Source organism: Anolis sagrei, chromosome 2 (genome assembly GCF_037176765.1).
Source record: "Anolis sagrei isolate rAnoSag1 chromosome 2, rAnoSag1.mat, whole genome shotgun sequence".
NCBI lineage: Eukaryota > Metazoa > Chordata > Lepidosauria > Squamata > Dactyloidae > Anolis > Anolis sagrei.
In genome coordinates, this window is record NC_090022.1 from 53,925,264 (window position 1) to 53,945,519 (window position 20,256).

A 20,256-nucleotide genomic window follows, 5' to 3' on the forward strand; every position below is an offset into this window, starting at 1 on the left:
ATTCCATGGTGTTCTATTTTTAAAGAAGACATAGAATTTACTATGTCTTCTTTAAAACTCCAGTTTCTAGTTCAAACATCCCCTTAATTTTTATCCATGCCCTTCCATGCATAAAACGCGGAACAATGGCTTCAAACTACAAGAAAGGAGATTCCATCTGAACATGAGGAAGAACTTCCTGACTGTGAGAGTCGTTCAGCAGTGGAACTCTCTGCCCCGGAATGTGGTGAAGGCTCCTTCTTTAGAGGCTTTTAAACATAGGCTGGATGTCCATCTGTCAGGGGTGATCTGAATGCAATATTCCTGCTTCTTGGCAGGGGTTGGACTGGATGGCCCATGAAGTCTCTTCCAACTCTTTGATTCTATGATTCTATGGCAGTCTGCTTTCAAAATGAGTTTAATTTCCCAGATAAATTGAAGTGCAGAAAGATGGGCTTAAAGCCCTTTTAGTAGGGCAACAAGCTTGAACCTTCAGTGGGCACAGCACAAACCTAATATAGATGTTGTTCACCAGATAGTTTCATGGTTGCATTGAACTGCATTTCATGATCAGTGTAGACCCATATAATTCAGTTAAATGGAGTTAAACAAGCAAATTCCATGCGAGCCTTCAAACAGTCAGCCAAACCATTCTTGAAACACAAGAAAGAGTACCTTTTGCCATTCCCTCTTGAGACTGATCTTCACAAAGAACTAATTTGCTTGTTTGCATAAAAGTACTTTAGCAAATCTGGACTAAGCATGGCATGAGCTTTCCTCCTCAGAGCCCTTCCTAGGTCAACTTTGAATGGTATCAACAGAGCAGAATCTTGGCTTGCACACCAGGACCCCACTCAATATAATGAGCAAAAGAGTTCTTAAAACAGCAGTACTGACACAACACCTTTTGAAGCAAGCAAAGTAACACTCATTATCTACAGAGGACTATACCCCATTAAGATAATTAAACCCAGAGTTCAAAATTTCCTGCACCATTGTGCACTGAATCTCAGATGCAAGTGTGTTTTCATCTCTTTAAATGCCCAGTATGTGGTGCTCTGTGAATGTATGCAAGTAGGAGTGTGAAAGTGGAACACTTTTTAGGTCACATACTTTCTCTTAGCTATGAATAGAACCAGCACAAAATTGGGTGCAGGGTTAGGGAGGTGATTCTGTCTCCACAAAGCAGAGGTCTTTCTGCTTTCAGAGGAAAAGCAGGTACTTCACCTTTTAATTGTTGCCGTGACTTGGCTTTCTTGTTTAATTCCTTTTCTTACCACTGAGATTTGTTCAAATCAAAGTTGCTTCCTTCCTCCATCTGACTCACCTGCCTTCACCATTGATCCAGAATTGGAAAAGAAAAAGGGCAATAGGCCCCAGGTAAAGAGAATACAATTAGCACCCCAGCTACTTCAATTCATGGGTGTCTTTCAACATCTTGCACCTCTCTCTGGTATATTCTCTTTCTCTTCTATTTTCCTCTTTGTGCTCCTGGATTTTTTTTTAAAGAAAAGCCTTTGTCAGCAGCCCAAGGAGAAGATTAAAGCTCCCGTCAGTAGGAAACAGGTTGCTTTTGTGTCCAAGTCCTTATAATCCACTTTATTAAAATGTTCCAAATCTTTTTTCAAGGGTGAGGAAAGAGATCACAGGAACATCCCCATATCACCCTTGGCATGTAAGCCTTTGAATGCCATCTTTACAGGATTCTTTACCACCACTACCCCCTCCCCCCCCCCAAAAAAGGGGGGGGGAGGGTGATGGTAGAGGAGAAATCTAAGACTGACCTAAAAAGTAGACTGAGTGATAGCAGAAACAGGGCATGGAAAGTAAAACTTCAAGTTTAATGGGTTCTCTCACTCCAGGTAACTTGTAAAGATGCTCTTCTTGAATAGCGATCTTGCTCTTTCAGAAGTGAATTCTTCTGAGGGTCCATTTAGCATAAGGGGTGCATAACACTGTAGAATCAATGTACTTTGACATTACTCTAATGTCAATGACTCAAAGCTATGGAACCATGGGATTTGTAGTTTGGTGAGGCACCAACACTCTTTGACAGAGAAGTCTAAAGACCTTGTACTACTACAATACTACAACCCCCATGACTCCATAGCATTACATAATGTCAAACTGCATTATTTCTACTATGTAGATGCACCCAAAAACTCGGGTCTGGCTGGGAGATGCCTGGAGGGCTAGTCCAAAACAGTGACTCCTTCAAGCTCTGCCCATTGTAAGATTTTACAAACAAGAATTGACAGGGGAATTAGGAATGCAAGCAAATATAATAACATGCTTGTGGGAATTCACTTTCATATAGAACTCAGAAAAGATTTTGGATTGCATTACATTAATCTGCCAATTAGCATTTTGCCATTTTGGGAGTTGTAGAAAGTTGGAAATCTTTTAAAGCTCTGATGAGGTGATCTCAAGTTAGAGAAGTTGGTACCAGTATTTTTTTAAATAAGTTTTTCATCCTCAAACCTTCTCACCCAACAAAATGTCAAGATAACCTGAGAAACCTAGGTGTAATGATGTGTCTCTAGCCTGAAGAATGTGGCTGCTGAACTTTGGTGGCATGCCAGTGGCATCTGGATCAAAAAATCAGGTTATATTAGCTCTTGTTTCAGGCAGGTTCTGTCATTTCTACAGTATGTGATAGACCAGGCTTGCACAACATACGACCCATGGGCCGGATGCAGCTTCCAAAGGGAATGGTGAGAGGCTGCCAAAGGGGTGGGACTTCCCCTTCACTGGTTGACCCTTTTGCTGCCTGTCTTCCTGGTCAGGCAGGTAGGGAGGAAGGAGGATTGACGTGCAGAAGGCTTTAAAAAATATTGACCCTTTACACGGGCTAGGTTGTGCAGGCCTGCCACAGACCCATTCAACAAATACATCACATAGTAGAGTTGTGATAAGGAAGGGCTTATCAATGAGACAATTGATTTGCCACTGCAAGTCACTGAAATTCATGACTCAGGACCCACTTCTTATCTTTCCCTTGACTCTCTCTAATTCCACATGACCTCTCAGTTTACTTGCAAGCCAATCTTCTGTAAACTTTCTCAGTTCAATAGAACTAAATTAGTTGGCATCGGATTTCTGATCGAGAGCACCACATGACTCCATTTCAAATCATATGGGATCCCTTCAAAACAATATAGACAACACGTAACACCTGTCTGAAAAGAGCTGCACTGACTACCAATTCATTTCAGGTCAAAATTCATGATGCAGGTGCTAAACTTCAAAGCCTTAAATCTCCTGGATCCTCCATACTCAAAGGAGCATCTCTCTTTATGTATACCTGCCCAAGAGCTGAAATCTTATGGAGGGGCCCTTCTTCATGTCTCTCTAGTGGAGAATAATATGTCATATAGGGATGCAAAAGAGAAATATTATGAATTGCCCCTCTTTTCTGGGCTTGATTGACACCAACATTGATTTCTTTCAGCAATCAAGCTAAAACATTGCATTTTGAGAAAGCTTTTGAAGCCTAATATATAGGCATGGCACTTTAACTGTTTTAGCTTTTTCTCATGTTTTAACTTGGTGGTTTGTTCAATGTTATTTAAAATATGTTATTGTTTTTAACTGAAATTGTGCTAAATTGTCTGTGTTGTTTTAATTGTATACCATCCTGATGTCTTATGACAGAGCCCGGGATAGAAACATTTAAATAAAAAAAATCAGGCATTTCTGAAGTTCTTGGATCTAGGATAAATACTCCCACTCTGACCACTGCCAGCCACTACTCCCTTACTTTTCCCACATTGCAGACTTCATCCCATAAGTGGAGGAAAGCAGGGGAAAGTGGAGAGAACCATCCTACCCCATTCCCTCCCACCTTCCCCCTCTTGTGGGATGGACAGCCATCTTACATCCTTACCCCCATGTTTCTCCCACTTTTTTTCCTTTGGAGTGGAGTAGCACCCAACTCCTGAAAATGGGCCATTTTGAACACCATTGTGAGACACAAATCAAATGTTTGTTTGTTTTGCAAAACAACTTTGTGCAGAAATTGCTGAGTCGTGCAAAGAATGCTCAGGCTTCTGCCCTTCTTCTCCTTGTCTTATAATTGGATGGCCAAATAGTGGCCAGTACATGGTTGACAAATGCCCATATTTAGAGAACAGAAAATGGTGTGGTCAAGCAAAAGCCATGCCCTCCTGACCAGACAGGTCAGAGAGAGAGATAAATGTACACTTTTCATTGGCTGAGAGGATTATGTGGTGATGATGATGCTAGCTGGTAGAGATAAAGTGACCTATAAAACATTGTTCTAAAGATGCCACGGGTCTCTCCTATATAAGATAGCCTGGCACTCACATGTCTGTGCTTGCGTTATTTTCTTATTTCTGTAAGCCTAAAATAAAACTTACTCTTGATCCAAGAAACATCTAATCATTTTTGCCTATCCCTGAACCTTCTGAAAGTTGTTCATGCTGACCTGGTGTGATGCCACCTATACACATTTTCTTGTGAGTTGACACATCAGTATAGAGCAGTGGCTCCCAAGCTTTGATTCTCAAAGTGTTTTGGACTTTGGCTCCCACAATTCCTAGCAGTTGGTAAGATGGCTGTTGAAGTCCAAAACACTAAGGGATCAATGATTGGGAACCACTGGTATAGAAGTCTGCATATTTATTCTCCATCTTCCATGTTTTGGCTATTGTTTCTGAATTAGCAGTCTAGGTGAGAATGGGCATTTTTTCTGGATCACTGTTCACAAGTTTATTCCATCCTTCATTTTGGAAGTTAGAATTTGTTCTCCCTTTGTTAGACAGCAGTAATTATTAAGCATGTGCGATCCAAAAAAAAGTTCTAAACTGTGTTCAAAAGTAGGGGGCGCTGGTGCTTCGTTTCTAATGTCCTTTCTAAAATTTGGGGGTCAAAATTTCAAAACTTTATGAACTTTCCAAATCTTTGTAAGTACCTCGTTAATGGCGATTGCGCATGCACATTAAGGAAAACATTACTGCCAGTTGGAAAACTTGAGGGACTTCTTTCTCCCTGATTTTTTAGCTATCCTGATGAAACTTGCTACAGTGGTAGAACACATTTACCACTGTTAGCTCACCAAATTTCAGAACGTTTGACTTATAAAAACCTTGAATTTTAAAGGTTTTTATAAAAACATTTAATAATACATAAAATCTGTTCCTGATTTGAAAGTACTATTTCCTGTTTCACTGGGTGGTCTTTACTTTGAAAGTAGTTGGTATACTCCAGAAACATTGTTTTTTTTTGTGGCAGACACTGTGTTAAATTTTGGTGGACAGGGAACTATTTTATTTGTAAATCACCATGTTTAGTGACAGCACTATATAACTAATGGTGATAATAATGATAATGATGAGTGTCTAACTTTTGGTTCCTGTATTATCCCTGAAGTAATTTCCTGAAATAATACAGGTGAAGCATCCCTTATCTGGAATTCCAAAATACCCCATAATCATCCAGCTGGGTGACAAGAGATAGTAATACCTTACTTTCTGATGGTTCAATGTACACAGAGTTTGTTTCATGAACAAAATTATTAAAATTTTGTATAAAACTACCTTTAAACTATGTGTATAAGATGTCTATGAAACACAAATTAATTTTGTGCTTAGACCTGGGTCCCATTTCTAAGATATCTCATTATGTACATCTATGCAAATACAAGTATTCCAAAATCTGGGGGGGGGGGATGGGGACGGAGAGATGGACAGAAACACCAAAATACAAAACACTTTTGGTCCCAAGCATTTTGGATAAGGGATAATTAACCTCTAGATTTTACTTAATCTGTACATATAAAGGGGTTCCTGTCCCCCGCTTTTTTACCTTACTACAAGCATAAAGCTACTTACTTCAGAGTAATTGGTAAGTAATTTCTCCAATCTCTGATTTACAGTGACAGAACTCCACAAAACTGTACCCTTACCTCCATTCAGTTATTTTTTTACAATGTTTAAAAGTTTGCATATTCAGTAATGTTGTCATGAAAGAACATTGATCTGTCCATTCAGTTGTCCAACCCACTCATATCATTGAACCTCAAGCCACTATTTTTGTCTTTTGTATGGATATACAGTGGGGGGGGGGGAGGGGGGAGTATTTAGTCAGATACCAATTATACAATTTCTCCCAGTTAAAAAAAGAGAGAGGCCTGTAATTGACATCACAGGTAGACCTCAAGTATGAGAGACAACATGAGACAAAACACATCCAGAAAATCACATTGTCTGATTTTTAACGAATTTATTTGCAAGTTATGGTGGAAAATAAGTATTTGGTCACCTACAAACAGGCAAGATTTATGGGTCTCACAGACCTGTAACTTCTTGAAGAGGCTCCTCTGTCCTCCACTCATTGCCTGTAGTAATGGCACCTATTTGAACTTGTTATCAGTATAAAAGACACCTGTGTCCACAACCTCAAGCAGTCACATTCCAAACTCCACTATGGTGAAGGCCAAAGAACTGTTGAAGGACACCAGAAACAAAATTGTCACCCTGCACCAGACAATCTGCAATAGGCATGCAGCTTGGTGTGAAGAAATCAACTGTGGGAGCAAGAATTAGAAAATAGAAGAGACACAAGACCACTGATAATCTCCCTTGATCTGGGGATGTATGTGAGATCTCACCCCGTGGGGTCTAAATGATCACAAGAACAGTAAGTAAAAAACCCAGAACCACATGGGGGAACCTAGTGAAAAACCTGTAGAGAGCTGGGACCAACGTAACAAAGGCTACCATCAGTAACACACGACGCCAGGGACTCAGATCCTGTAGTGCCAGATGTGTCCCCTGCTTAAGCCAGAACATGTCTGAGGCCGACTGAAATTTGCTAGAGAGCATTTGGATGATCCAGAAGAGTATTGGAGAATGCCAAATGGGCAGATGAAACCAAGGCAGAACTGTTTGGCAGAAACACAACTCGTCATGTTTGGAGGAGAAAGAATGCTGAGTTGCATCCAAAAAACACCATACCTACTGTGATGCATGGGGGTGGCAACATCATGCTTTGGGGCTGTTTCTCTGCAGAGGGACCAGGGCGACTAATCCGTATACATGAAAGAATGAATTGGGCCATGTATCATGAGATTTTGAGTGCAAACCTCCTTCCATCTGCAAGGAAACTGAAGATGAAACGTGGCAGGTCTTTCAGCATGACAATGATCCCAAGCACACCACCAGCGCAAAGAAGGAATGGCTTCATAAGAAGCATTTCAAGGTCCTGGAGTGGCCTAGCCAGTCTTCAGATCTCAGACCTATAGAAAACCTTTGGAGGGAGTTGAAAGTCCATGTTGCCCAGTGACAGCCCCAAAACATCACTGCTCTTGAGGAGATCTGCATGGAGGAATGGGCCAACATACCAGAAACAGTGTGTGCCAACCTTGTGAGAGCTTACAGAAAATGTTTGACCTCTGTCATTGCCAATAAAGATAGATAACAAAGTATTGAGATGAACTTTTGTTATGGACCAAATACTTATTTTCCACCATAATTTTCAAATAAATTTGTTAAAAATCAGACAATGTGATTTTCTGGATGTGTTTTCTCATGTTATCTCTCATAGTTGAGGTCTACCTATGATGTCAATTACAGGCCTCTCTCATCTTTTTAAAGAGGGAGAACTTGTACAATTGGTATCTGACTAAATACTTTTTCCCCACTGTAAAATCAGGATATTCTCCTTGACTGGGATCTAGAATTTCTCTCTGCAACATCTTTGGCTAATGCTTTAGATCCATTGAACTGACCTCAGCCAAGTCAAAAACAGGAGAGGTTTGACTTAAGCAGTTAACTAAAACAGATTTTTTTTCTAAAGGGCAGAGGCATGCTGTCACCAAAGGAGAGAAACATCAAGGGAGTATTTTATCTTTCGCTTTTAAAAAACCGAGATACCCTTCCAGCTAAAACCACCATGTTAATGGGGAAGGTGGGTAAACATGAAAAATAAAAATCGGACAGATGAATATTGTTACAACAGGTCCCAGAGAAGCATGGTAGTCCTGACAATTTGCTTCCAGGTTGGCAATTTACTTCTTCTATAGAATGTGTTTGCTGGTTTTAATGACAGCCAGAGACATAACTGTAATTGATCCTACCAAAGAGAATTGGGTACTGGGCCTGAATTTACAACTCTGTTTTTGTTTATTAGCAGAGGGGGCTGGTGGGAGAGATCACTCCTGGGAGAGATCAACTCAATTTTGTTGCAGCAGGCGGCAGGGTTACTGTGGTGAAGTGTTAATTTTAATCTGCAGTTATGTATAATTATAGATAGCTGTTTAAAGGGGTAAGTATATAGAATAGCATAATTGGGGGGATGGTAGCCAGCTCAACTCATTTTGAGCTGAGTTATCATGGAAAAAGGGGCGGAGCCAACTGCCACTTGGCAGGGCAGCCATTTTAAAACAGTTAGTCCGTAGTCAGCAAACTACAGGGAAGGCTGGTTCTGTTATGTGTTGAGAACCAGGAAGGTAGTCTGTAGTCTAAGAACTACAGAGAAGAGCTGATTCTACTGTTGAGAATCAGGAGGGTTTAGGTTTTAAGCCAGTGTAGTTTAGAAAGGTCAAGTTGACTTATTTATATAATTAGACAGTGTAAGAGCAAAAAGGGTGACAGAAACCTTAATAAGAATCTTTACTGCAACAGAAATAACATAAGGAAAATATAAGCTTGTACCTGAAATAATCTGTTAAAGAAAAAAACACATTTTAAAGGAAAATAAGTTTAAAACCTGTTTAATGGAAGGAATAGTCCTCTAAAGAATTGTTTTATGAAATGTTATAAATGTAACCTCTGAAGATATGTGCCTCTAAGAGTTAAGATATAGTGAAACCATCAAGCTTCTTCTATACTTCAATTAACTTGTTACATTTTCTTCCAAAGCCAAGTCTCTGTTACAAATACTTTCAAATTAAGCCACGCTACACATTGAAGAAAACACAAATCAATATCACAAGCTAATAAGTCCTTACAAAGTGGTGGCTCCTTTACAAACCGTTACAAATTGGTGGCATCGTTACAAACTGGGTGCCACCTTTACAAACTGGTGGCCTCTTTATAGTTACATTCTGGGTTTTTCCTCCTGACGTTTAGATCTGACAACAGCCAAGAAAATGTAAACTTGTTCTACCATAACAAACAACTCCTGGATGATAAATATGCATCAGCAAGAGGAAATAATTCTTTGCCAGTGAACTACTCCAGTTAGTGAAAGACTTGGCAAGGTTTATGCAGCAGCTTTCCCTTATTTTTGAAAGAAAAGATGCAAATGTTCACCAAAAAGACAAGGAGTGGGGAAGAGACAAAGAAATATGTGTAATTTTGAAATAAATCATTTGCTTATGTAGCTCACTGTTTTTGGTGCTCATCCAGTTGGTCAGTGTACAGCTCTAATTATGAATGCATTCAAAAAAATTCACAAAAGGGCAACTTTGTGTATTGGTTATGGTCAATCCTACCTCATTCATTTTTTTTACAAGCAATGTGTAGCTACAAAGCAAACTCATTTGTGTACAAAGCAAACTCATTTGTGTCCAGTGGCATAAGGAGTAACTCTTACTCACTGCCATGCCTGAGAATTTTTTGTAAGGCATAAGCCAGGCTACATTTGTCTAAATAAAATAAAGGAGGATCCAGATTGTAAGGATTCTTTCTCAATGTGATGAATTTACTGTTCCCTTTACAGTAGAGGTTGGCAACTATGGCCCATAGCTCTGTTTTGGTGCCCTTCAGGAACCTCCAGTGGTAAAATTTAGAAAGAAATATGATTTGCTCTCAATTTTTGGCATATCCCCCCGAACCACTTTAAGCCCATGAAAGTCTTTCTATAAACCAGTGGTTCTCAACCTGTGGGTCCTCAGGTGTTTTGGCCTACAACTCCTAGAAATTCCAGCCAGTTAGAATTTCTGGGAGTTGAAGGTAAAAACATCTGAGGCCCACTGGTTGAGAATCACTGCAGACAAGAAGTGATGCTTCTCTAGTGTATTACACGGCCTGCCTACCGGAAAATGTGGCCGCTGTGTCTATCTGGATGAGGAGGAACAAGCTGAAGATCAATCCCGACAAGACAGAGGTCCTCCTGGTCGATCATAAACCTGACCAGGTATAGGGTGGCAACCTGTGTTGGAGGGGGTTACTCCCGCTGAAGCCACAGGTCCGCAGTTTGGGAGTCCTCTTGGATTCATCACTTACGCTTGAGGCTCAGGCATCGGCGGTGTCCAGGAGGGCTTTTGCACAATTGAGACTCATGCGCCAACTGCGATCGTACCTTGTGAAGGCTGATCTGGCCGGGGTGGTCCATTCCTTGGTCACCTCTAGATTGGACTACTGTAATGTGCTCTACATGGGGCTGCCCTTGAAAACGGCTCGGAAATTCCAACTGGTCCAACGGGCAGCAGCCAGGATGTTAACTGGCGCGCCTTACAGAGAGAGGTCAACCCTTCTGTTCAAGGAGCTCCACTGGCTGACGTTTATTTTCGGAGCCCAATTTAAGGTGCAGGTGCTTACCTACAAAGCCCTAAACGGTTTGGGACCATCCTACCTGCGTGACCGCATCTCTGTTTATGAACCCACACGTTCACTTCGTTCATCCGGAGAGGCCCTGCTTGTGATTTCGGCTGCAACGCAGGCGCTTTTGGTGGGGACGTGAGACAGGGCCTTTTCCGTGGTGCCCCCCCGACTCTGGAACACCCTCCCCAAAGATCTTAGACAGGCCCCTACATTGGCAGTCTTTAGAAAGAACTTGAAGACCTGGCTGTTCCGATGTGCCTTTCCAGAATAGGAAAACTCCAATACCAAGTCCCAGAAGCACTTTATTAGAATTAAGATTGCCGCACACTGCACACTGCACTTAACCTATAATCCTTATATACCACCTGTCACATCAGCACTTTTAATTCTGTACCCATTACTCTGGCCCGGCCCAGTTTTATTGTGTTTTGGTGTATTGTTTATTGCTTGTTGTTTAATATTGCTTTAATTGTTTTTAATTTGCTTTAGGTTCTGTATTGTTATGTTGTGTTTTGAGGCCTTGGCCTTTGTAAGCCACATCGAGTCCTTCGGGAGATGCTAGCGGGGTACAAATAAAGTTAATAAATAATAATAATAATAATAATAATAATAATAATAATAATGTGGTGAAAATCCTTCCATCACCTTCTCAAGTAGTAATTCCCAAACTTTCATCCTTCAGGGATTTTCTACAACTCCCAGACTCCCCCCAGCCAACTTCACCATCAGTCAGGAATTTTGGGAGGTGAAGTTCAAAACATCTGAAAAACCAAAGTTTGGGAACCTAGTTTGAAAGTGTTATTTCCTGTTTAATTGTGTGGTACTTACTTTGAAAGTAGATTTTATACTCCACAAATTTTGTTTTTGTGGCTGCCACAAACTATGTTGAATTGGTTGAGACTCTATGAGATATTCATTGAACAACTATAGCAAAATGTGCTGCAGAATGTCCCACAAAAAACAATGTTTTTGCAGTTTAATAAACCTTTCCCATGTTTTATGATAGAACCAATTAAGAAATGACATTTATAACCTAGGGGCAGAAATCATGTCACGTGGTGTTTTTTAGTATGTAGTCTTCATAGTTTTCCAGGGATCCGATATGACCCACCAGTTTCACTTAGTTGCCCACTCTTGCTTTACAAATTCAATTGTTCATGTCCATTTAGTTTGGCATCCAATGCATTAGAGGCATTTCTGGTCTTAGACACTCCATTTCTGTAAGGAATGCGACAATGTGTCTTTTTTAAACTGCTTTTTAAAACCATACTATCCATAAAACAGAGAAGGCCTTGGAGACTGAATAGCCTGGGTCTTATTGTTAGTTCCAACAAGAAAACAGCAATTGAATAAATGGAATTTACCTGTGTGTTCTCAGCCTTAAACAATTTAGTGAATAGGTTGATTCTAGTTTGAGGATTATTTGTGGGATTCATGTCAGCAACACTTACTATGCCTCTCCTAACTTGTAAGTGCTGAATGTAGGGCAGCACTTTCTATTAAAAGTCATTCTTCAGTGGTATAACAAAGTCCAATGGAGCTCAAGAAGAGGTGTTGTATCAGGCTACTCAGTGCCGTTATTCTACTGATCAGAAAAAGTCCCTACAAGTCCTGCACCAAGGACTTATCTCAAGACAATGCTGGAGACAATGGGAAACAGAAGGTCTTGACTTCAAAAAAAAGTGCCTGGTTGCAAGTATCATCAAAATGCAAAATGTCATTTTCCTTATTTATCCAAAAAGCTGTTTTTGTTCATTAAAACCTACTACCAGCACCTCACCAATAACCTGGTGTGCTTGCTTGGTTAATTTTAGCAAGCGGAGCTTTGACGAAGTAATTTTACTGTCCTCAGGGATCTGCCAGCTTATGCCGGTCTTCACTATTTCAGATGAAATTGAGTTAATTTTCGCTGAAATTGCTTCTTAGCAGACAAACACATTCCCCATCATTGCAAGCTTATGCCTCTGCAGCTCTATTATTCTTTAATTTACACACCCCGGCAGTGAGGGATTAACGCCTGAGACATACAAAAGGCTACAGTGTGGAAAGGAGAAGCAAAGGAAGGGAGAGCAAGAATGGTACTCTGCAGGGAATAGGTAATGGTGTTTCAGTTTTATAGTCAAAACATTTAAAGTTTGGCATTAACATCAAATCAACTCTGGTTCCCCTTCCACTCTGGATATGCATCTCATACGTTCTTGCAAAAGGAAGAAACAGAACCAGGTCACTGAGCAAGTGTCTATGGTAAGGACTCCCAAACTTTCATCCAGAAACCCCAATGATCATGAATTGTGTGAGATGAAGTCCAAAACACCTGAAGGATGGAAACCACTGGTATATAGATTTTCCTCATATAAACAGCTGGGCTCAGACAATGTCTATCTGGGGATATTATTGCAGATGAAGCTTAACCATAGGACAAAATCAACAATTGAGATAACTTCCATGTAAATATTTCACATGAATATTGGACATTGGCATAAAGGGATTGTAAACTATTATTTTGCAACTATTTTTACTAGGTGGAGTAAAATGTAATCCCCAAAGTACTTAAATGAAGTCTCTTAATCCCAGTTGCTCAGAAGAATGGACTGTTTACTAAGAAAAAGGTCCTTGATGAGAAATGAGAAATGGGATGAAACTGCAGCTCCCAGCATTCATCACAATTTGGTATTCTAGTTAAAGCTGATGAGAATTGCAGTTCAAAAAAAATCTGGAAGGCGGTGGACCCTCCACATAGCCCTGTATCCCAGAATATCAAGACAGAAAATCCCACATTATTTTAATGTGGACTCAGATAACCCAGTTGAAAGCAGATATTTTGGGATTTTCTGCCTTGATATTCTGGGATATAGGGCTGAGTGGAAGAGCCCTGTGTTGAATCCACAGGGTTCATGTACACTGTAGAAGTAATGCAGATGTACACCACTGTAACTAACATGGCTCAATACTATGGCATTATGGGAGTTATAGTTTTATTTCTACAGTGTAGATGCACCCATAGTTGTTCCTGTTCCATTCCTTTTTGAGGGCCTTTCTACACAGCCCTACATCCCAGAATATCAAGGCAGAAAAGCCCACATTATCTGCTTTCAACTGGAATATATGGCATTGTGAACTCAGATAACTCAGTTCAAAGCAGATATTGTGGGATTGTCTGCCTTGATATTCTGAGATACCGGGCTGTGTGGAAGGGCCCTCAGAATCAAAGATGACATGGTAAGAAAAGAGGTTAAATAAAACCTGACTTTAAATGTTTTTTAGCCCGATCAGATGTGCATAGATCGTGAAGTTAAAATAGAATTTCTGAAGAGATGTGGTTTGGTTTTATCTAGATGATTTTTTTTAAAGGATAGGACAAAAATGGCATTGTTTTGTCCCACCATCATCTCTGCAGAAATTGATTTTATGAGTGTCTAACATATTATATAATCCCAAAAAGGGTAATTAACCAGCAACATTGGGAAAAAGAAAAAATAGAGTGGCAGTAACTTTAAACATCATCATAAAACAATTTCCTAACATGCCTGAGCTTACAATATTCCCCATATTCGTAAATGCTATTTCATTCTTCCTATTCTATTCCTCGCTCTCTCTCCTCCCTTTTTTCCTGACAGGGTGAAATGAATGTATTTAGGTTTAACAGAAGAGTCAAGGCAAGCCAGCCCTTGTCTACACAAAAAGTCAGCAGCTGCCAAATAGCCGAACTGAAAAAAGGTGAGGGAAAATGCAAGAGAAAAAAAAACTATAGGAAAGGGAGAAAGGTGAAGAAAAATATTAATAGAAAAATGGTTCCATTGAGATGAACAGTAAATATTGAAAAGCGCCGAGCGCATTCAGCTGCCTAGAATTGGAATCTGACTTGCAACACCAGAGAGGATAAATTTATTCTGGCGTTACGCCCTGCGAGCCTACCTGTCTCTCAGAAACAATTGAGGCTCAGACTAAAATTGTATATTAAGTAAGTGGCCTATTAGTGCACAGCAGTGAAGGGTGGTGAGCCAGCAGTAAGGCAGAAGGGTGTCTGTAAGGTGGAAGGGGTATCTTTTCAGATGGCTTTGGTGAAAATGAAGAAACTGTGATGCTCCCCTCGCTGGTTTGTCAGATTGAGGTAGAGGAAAACATGATCTCTGACTTTCTATACCGTATATACTCAAATATAAGTCTACCTCATGTCAAAGGCAGGTTTTGGTGTCAAAATTATTGATTTTGATACGACATGTGGGTGAGTCAAGGGTTAGTCAACAAAAGGAAATGCCTCAAATGGCTAGTGACCTTTGCCATTTTTCTGCCCAGCTATTTTAAAAGGTCAAAAGTAGTTCCAAAGAAGAGAATAGAAGAGGTTGGTGCTTCTTTTAGGTTCTCCCAGGATGGAAAAAGCCCGCGTCTTTCACCACTATACTCAGGGCCCTTCCACATAACCCATTATCCCAGGAGCATCTGTGTTTATAAAATATGGATTCTTCTGGACCCCTGTCCACACACACCCCAGAAAGTGCATGTTCTCCCAGGGTCACTCTAACCCCCTCCCCAAAACCCCCAAAAGCAGAGTAAACAATTAAAAGAACTTATCCAGTCTCCATTAGAGGACTGCCAGAACTCTCCTGATGCATACAAATGATGCACCAGGAGAAGGGGGGGAGGAGCAATCCCCCCCCCTTTCTCCTGGCACATCATTTGTATGCATTAGGAGAGTTCCTGCAGCCCTTTAATGGAGGCCGGGTAAATTCTTTTGTTTTTTACACTGGTTTTGGGGGCTTTTGGGGAGGGTGTTGGTATTCTCACATCTGTCTGGGCTAATTTAGCCTGGAAAACCATGGGACTACTGTCTGGACTGCAGTCCAGACACCAGAAGTAGTGGGTTTATCCCACGCCTTCCAAGAAGGTGTGGAATAAACCTGCTATCAAATTAATTCACCACAATTCAGGGTTTTCCTAGTTTGTGTTGAATTAATTCTGGTTTGTCCAGGACATCATCTGGACAGCCTCCTTTTTATTGTGGTAACTCCCACATTAAAGGGATGTGAAGATGTGCCCTCAAAGAAGGGACGGTTTCTTTTCTGATAAGAGTGAAAGTACAAAACTTGCATTACTAAGTCAACCCAGGTTTTGACTAAAATTGTTTTACTAAAATTGCTACACTTATACATGAGTACATACAATAATCAGAAGTAAGGAGTAAGGCAGGACTCAACTATACAGCAGTATCCTATAGCCCAAGAAGTACATATTATGAAAGAAGTAGTCACAGGAACATGGCCAAGCCGTTCGGCCTTTATCATAGGAGAGTAGTGCAGGAAATGCACCTATGACTGGCTCTTTTCCTAACATCACATTTGTTTAAGTCAGACAAGAAGAAATAATCTTAATAATGAAAGTATGTGAGATTGGCCTAGCTCTCATGGTTGGTTCACTGCCCCACACTCTCAGTTTGCACCATTGCACTCTGTGGACAACAATCCCTGTGCCACTATGTTGCTAGATTGAAAACCAGTGCAGTGCTTTGCCTGCACTGGTTGTGTTGAAGAGGGACTTACAACAAGTGTTACTTGCCAGGCAACCAGGTAGCCAGTAAGGAACACCTCCTGAAAATTCCCTTTTGTACACACAACCGCTAAAGCACAGTTTTCACTCTGAAAACCAAGGCCCCTTTCACACAGTTGAATAAAATCCCATATTATCTACTTTGAACTGGGTTATATGGCAGTGTGGACTCAGATAAGCCAGTTCAAAGCAGATATTGTGGATTCTCTGCCTCAATATTCTGGGTTATATGGCCATGTGGAAGGGCTCCAAGTGTGTAGAAGGGAAGCAGGCGGACAAGAAGAAGAAAGCCATTAGGCATGGAAACAGTATAGAGGCCAAAATATGATCATTGCATTGCACTTTTTGCTTGTCTGAAACTTTTGTGCTTTATTAAAGAGTGTACATATATAAAAACACAGTTGCCTTTTAAACATTTAGCAGATGGAATGCATAGTTCTATAAATCAAGCATTTGAATTGCCTTTAAAGATACAAGTTTCTACAGAGAGGCTACAGAAAGAGAAGATACAATTATCCACAGCTCCCAGACTTGCTTTTTCTAGCTTTTGGCTTTGAGCTTCGTGCATTTTTATAGAAGTGCTGCCAGTTTAAATGGGGCATTTACATGTTTGTTTGTTTTTTTTAAAAAAATCAGCCTCAACAGTTTGAAAGTAATTGAAGATTTATAATAGGTTTGTTTGTTGTTTAGCTCTTTTTTTAAAAAAATTGCTCTGGTTTGAATTCCAATAGCTCTATTCTTCTAAGCAAACAGCTATATCTCTATGGTGATGAAGGGACAGCTATGGGAGGCCTCAAACCAAAGGAAGAAATGTTTTGTTTATTGTTTGCTTTGAGCTTTCCTGTGTGTTTGCTAAGAAAGGAGCCCGCGGCAATTAAAAACGGAGAAGAAAATCCCCCTGGGAACGGACAGCCTGCCCTCTGTTGATAACACAGTCATTTACAAGGATCAGGACTGAAACACTGATTCTTCTAGTAGCTTTTATAATTCAGGGCAATAGGGGAATCAATTAGATGTTCCTTCCAAGCATTCTTGTCATTAGTGCTGACATTTTCATTATTTAAAAACAGAATTGTGGATGACTCTAGAAGGGTACAAATGTGCACTCCTACCAGGCCACACTGTGGACAATGTTAGGATCTCAGCAAGTCAGAGCTTGGTGAGCCCCTGTCCGATGCTGGTGACCTATTACTATTGTGTCATCTTCATAGTCCAACAATGCAATATGAAATTATGTCCCCAGAGTCCTGTTTTCTCAACTGGAGAATTTGTTGTCACCAAACGTTCACTGACTTCCAAGTTCTCTACCCACACCTTTTGCCCCATGTCTTGAGGGATAGTAAAAATATGAAGCTGAACTTCAGGCAAACATCTTCTGAAAATGTCACTCTTCTTGTTACATGATCCTTGATTGGCTGAGATCACAGGCTGAAGGAGAAAGGGGAAACCTTGGTGAAATTTTAAAAGGTCACTGTATTAGTAGATAATGGTCATGCGCAGAGAAAAAGACTGGGGAAAACATCTGCAGTAGAAGGAGGGGATGCTTTCCAGCTTTGTCCCAGCTTTTGCCTCTTGCTTCATCACTGGACACCTGGAAGTCTAGTGTGAATATATTCCTTTCTGTAAGACTGAGGCCATTCCAGCCCACATTTCCAGCAGGTCTCCTAGAAGGACTATGTCATCAAATTTGACAGTCGAATGTAAGTTGAACATCTGCAGGATCAGGATATCCCACTGCAGGTGGCATAAACCAGACGGTCTGGAACAGGCATCCTCAAACTGCGGCCCTCCAGCTGTTTGGAACCGCCTACTCCCAGAAGCCCTAACAAGCTTGTTCAATTATCAGGAATTCTGGGAGTTGAAGGCCCAAACATCTGGAGGAATGCAGTTTCAGAATGCCTGGTCTGGATCAAGAGGAGGAAGTGCTACTTGATTTTTAACATCATATCCTCCAAAATTTCACAAAGGAAAACTAGGTGTCATGCTGGTAGGCAATATCAGAGTGAAGTCAAGGTAGCCAGGAGCCCCTGGTGGCGCAGTGGGTTAAACCTCTGAGCTGCTGAGCTTGTTGACCGAAAGGTCACAGGTTAGAATCCATGGAGTGGCATGAGCTTCCACTTCTGCCAACGTAGCAGTTCGAAAACATGCAAATGTGAGTAGATCAATAGGTACCGCTCCAGCAGGAAGGCAACAGCCTTCCATACAGTCATGCCAACCACATGACCTTGGAGGTGTCTATGGACAATGCCGACTCTTCAGCTTAGGAATGGAGATGAGCACCAACCCTCAGAGTCAGACACAACTGGACTTAATGTCAGGGGACAACCTTTACCTTTACCTAGTCAAGGTAGCCAAAGTTACTGATTAACAAGAGCATACATACTTGGTTTGCTTTTACCTGAGCCTACTGGGAAGAGCAAGAGTTTACTGTCTTGTCTCTCCCCAATGAGTTAACTGACCTCAATTGGCAGCAATGGAAATAAGCCAGGCCAAAGGGAGAAAGTATGAGGAAGAGAGAGAAACTGTAACATTTTAAAGCAAATGAAGATGTAAGACAATAGAGGATTAATCAAGAACAGGTAGTTGCTGTTGCTACTGTTGCTTGTTTTGCAAAGTTTTCTGTCGGCATTTTTGCATCCCTTGGTAGCAAACTTTTTATGTTAGAAGATGTCTGAAAGTGAAAATGTGGCACAGCTCTCATTTCAGCTACCCAACTTCAGCTCTTGACTTCAGTGTCCTCATTCTTCTAAAGTATTTGGATCTGGAGGCATAACTGAGTTAGTATTTTAAAAAATTAATTTACCCTGCTTCATTTGGTGCTTATGACGCATGGCACACAGAACACTGAGAAAAAAAATTGTGCTTGGGAAAATACTGTGGATGGCTGTGGGTCTGCATATTTAAACATGGAGATGGCATATCAATCATGATTCCACCAGTTATCACCAAATCTCTGGGACTGAATTAGGCGCATCACACATTGCAATCGGTGAATGTGCTGTCTTAGAAATTCATGATGTGCCATTTTATTTTATCCTGTGGTATATTAAGAAAAGGTGGTGTGCTCAGTTGGAAAGCAAGTGATTTTATGGAATTGAAAAGGTAAGCATAAGTATTGGAAATGCAGCAATCCTTAGCACTGAAGAATTAAGAATGTTTCACAGTGGGGTTAGATCGTCTGAGTGACCTGAAGTGATAGGGTTAGATAGTCTGAGTGACCTGAAGTGTCTTTCCTCTTTGTCTACCTATACTAACTTCTCTGATGGAAACTGATATTCTTAGGGATATTTCTACATCTTACATCCCATAAATCATATCTTGATCTTCCAAGACATAGCTACCTAGGTTAGATCAGTACCCTGAGTAAGTTTTCTTTATTAGATTGGTATTCCTACAATAATGTTTAGTCTCTCTCTCCATACCATTGGTGTGATTGCTAGAATTCAAGATTTCTAGCTCCTGCATGCAATATATGACAGTAAGAGCATGAGGAAAGCCCTGCTGGATCAGACTATCTATAACATGCTGTTTCCCACAGTGGTGAAAGAATGCTAGGGTTGAATGGTTTTATCTGCTTTCAGTCCATATTAGTTTCATATGTACTTATTCCTAAGACACTGCTGTCATGTATGCACTGTGGGAAAAATGCTCTGATCAAACATTATCTTCACACACTCTCTCCTGTTTGCAATGAGAACAATAACGATGTTAGATAATATAGAGTTTTCCTGCATGCCATTGTTCTTCATCGCATCTCCCAAGTTTCCCAACAAGAGGTAGTAATGCAATGGGGCCCCATCTACATTATTTGCGTGTGCAAGGGTGAAACATCTCCCTCCAGATGACCCAAAAAAACATGTCCACAAGATGATTGGTGAGAAAATTGGCCACAACTCATTTATTAATAACAGGAACAAGGAACAAGGGTTGGCAGCCATGCATGGTCCTGGATCAAAGGTCAGGCAGCCCGCTGCTACCTGGAGATGCTACAATCCTGGGTGCCACCGGCCCAATACCGGTCACCAAAATCTCGGCACCCCAGGGACCACAGGCATTATCCCTCCTTCCATCAAGGGGCAATAACTGGCCAGATCCAGGGCCCATACCAAACGCCAAACACAGAGTTGTGACAAGATAAACAGGATGATAATTAGTCTAACATAACAGTCTAACAAAATCCCAAACCAGCTAACATGCAGGGTGGGTGGGATGGAAAAGCTGGCCA